We start from the raw sequence: 2,932 nt of genomic DNA on the forward strand, positions 1-2,932 counted from the left end.
AAAGTAGCGGATACCCACCGGGAGACTTCCATACAAAAAAAAAAAAACGAAAACCAGCTGGGCAAAGAGAAGTGGGCCAGGCAGGGCAGAGCAGGGCAGGGCAAAAGGCGCGGCCGCCGCGTACACACAAAACAAGTCTGTCTTGTCTGTTAGACTACTAGTAGCTTGACTGACTGACTAGTAGTAGTCGTCAAGTCCCATCCATCTATCCATTTATTTTGTTCAATTTCTGTGAGTGGATTCCATACCTTACTATCCAGTATCCATATCAATTCAGTCATCCGCATGTAATGAGTAATATTATCCAATCAACCCAAGCTTCGAAGATGGAAACCCGCTCACTCTCTCTTCTTGTGGTTAATCTTAAGACTAAAAGAGTGTTCCATGAAATGGTTATGAATCATTATTATTATTAGTGTCATTGTTTTGGTACGTAGTAGTGGTAGTGAGTTTTGGATTTGACTGCAATGGGACTAGATACGTACTGAGTTAGTAACTTAGTATACTGTGTGGTCTGGTCTGGAGGAGAAAGTCGATAGCCTCGTTTTTCGTTGCCATGAAATTTAGCGGGTCGGTCTAGGGAGGTGGTTTTATCTGGGACAGAGGATGAGACTTTGGTTGTTGGTGTTAGATTATGTACACTCTATCGAATCTGGCATTAGTTATTCTGGAGAGTATTTGGCTTTGGCTTGCCAGCTGTTCATACATATATACATACATACATTCATTTATTTATTATGTTGTGCTGTGTTGTGTGTGATGTGATGATGATCGCAGGAGGGAGGGACGGAGGGAGGGAGTGAGGGAGGTCATTAGATGATGTGATTAATTAATTTAATTGACATGGTAATAAGTGGCTGCTGCGAATCAGGTTGAAGGTCTGGAGGTGAAACATACATAGTGTACTTATCCTCATCTGGGATTGACTATTTTTGTAAATGTTTGTTGTTAACTACTATCTATAATTATCATTATTGTTGTTTTTGTTTAGTATACATTGTTGTTGTGAATATCGTGATAGATTTATCAATCCTCCTTTTCACGGAGTATTTCTTCTTATCATTGAAGGGGGTTGGATGGATTCTCACTAAGTAGGAGTGATGAACCTTGCATTGACATCTACAAAGAGAGAAGAGGAAAGAGTACACAGTAAGAAGAAGTGGATTGAAACGAGGAATGAAAACCTGCCACGAGTTCCCTGCAAAGATTCCGATGATGCCTTGAGAGGGAGACGACCTGTTCTGGGTGCAAGTTATTTTTCCTTGTTCTGACGATCCTTCCGCTAGATCGAAGCTTCTAGCACGCGCAGATTATAATTTCATAAGGACAACAGAAGAGAGAATTGAATTGGGTGAAAGAGAGGGGCGGAAGTGACTTCCAGAGTCCGTGAGCAGGGAAAGAAAAGCAAAAAAAAAAAAAAAAAAAAAAAAAAAAAAACTTCTGACTGGAATGTGAGCAAAGAAACACAGAGAGATGGTGTGCTTGGGGCTACTCTCATCCATCCATTAAGGGACGACAAAACAACCGGGGAGCAGGAAGCAGCGTTCCAGAAGTGGAGCTAGTGATATGCAGGATGGACAGAAAAATTAAAAAAAAATATAGAAAAGCCTTTGGACTTATCATCATATTGATCTAATATAGTTCAATGGTGACGGCAGGCCAGAACATCACAAGTTCTGAACACACACACACAGTACGTAGTATGGGGTAAGGGGACTATAGTAGGGGTTGTTAAGAGTTTAAGAGACCTGTTTGTTGTCTCTCCCTATCAGGATGTGCGATCGAGGTCCCAATCAACACACCACATCGACGGACGGTCGAATCAGATTAATAGCGATGAGGTCGGTACAACTTACTACTTTATTACTTCCTGCGTAGTTGTAGTACTTATTGGTTATGAGTAAGTACTAGTAGTAGGCACGGGGAGAAAGTGCAGGACGTACTTTGGTTCTTATCGGCAGTAAGCCCCCCAACTGCAACCAATCGCCGCTGGAAGACTTGCAGGAGCGTTGCAGATGAAGGAACAAATCATCGATGTACACACATGCAGTGAGGAGCTCTGGCCAAGGAATCTTTCATTCTTCTACACAGTAGGGTGGGCAAGGAAAATATTATGGAGATTGGCAAGTGGACTGAATGGAGGGTGAGTGGATGAGACGAAGGGAGGGGCGCGTTAGAGCGCAAGTAAATCCTGTGCTGTTCTTTGGTCAATCAATGAAGAAGAAGAGTAGATGACGATCCTGGCAGTAGTAGTAGTACTACTACTATCTAGTTGTGGTCTGACATGGCCGGTAAACAACGCTCTCCAATAATCTGACAGACCTTTGAGGGTGGATTCCTACGGAGTCATTCCTCTCCTCCAGGATAACATGTGACTAATGAATCAATCTGTGTCACAGATGATTCTGGCAAAACATCCTGATGAGAGCTGTTATTTTCTGCTTGTGTTTCGGCTGGTACCAAAAGGCCAAAAAGCCTGGATCTCTTTTGCTGGAACGCCCCATTTTTCTGCCCTGACTTGGACCAAACGGGCACTCCTCACGTCCAGCCTAATTTGAGAACCACTTGGAACGAGTCTATTTATTTAGACTGGATAAATTGCGTCTGGCTGCAAAAAAAATCTCCCCTTCCATCATTTGTCGATCACCGTGTTAACTAATAATGTCCCTTGTTCCAGGAATGATCCAGTCAGTGGTGTTTTTTTCGGGGGGGAAGAAGGAGGGAGGGTGGAAGGATGAGAGGGATGCCCCGCTCGGTTGATTATTTATTGTTGTTATAATTATGAATTTTATTATTTTGATTATAATTAGTATTTATCATTATTTATTAGTATTTGTTACTACTACTACTACTACTACTACTACTACTACTACTACTACTACTACTACTACTACTACTACTACTACTACTACTACTACTACTACTACTACTA

Source organism: Aspergillus piperis, assembly GCF_003184755.1.
Source record: "Aspergillus piperis CBS 112811 unplaced genomic scaffold BO85scaffold_18, whole genome shotgun sequence".
Taxonomy (NCBI): domain Eukaryota; kingdom Fungi; phylum Ascomycota; class Eurotiomycetes; order Eurotiales; family Aspergillaceae; genus Aspergillus; species Aspergillus piperis.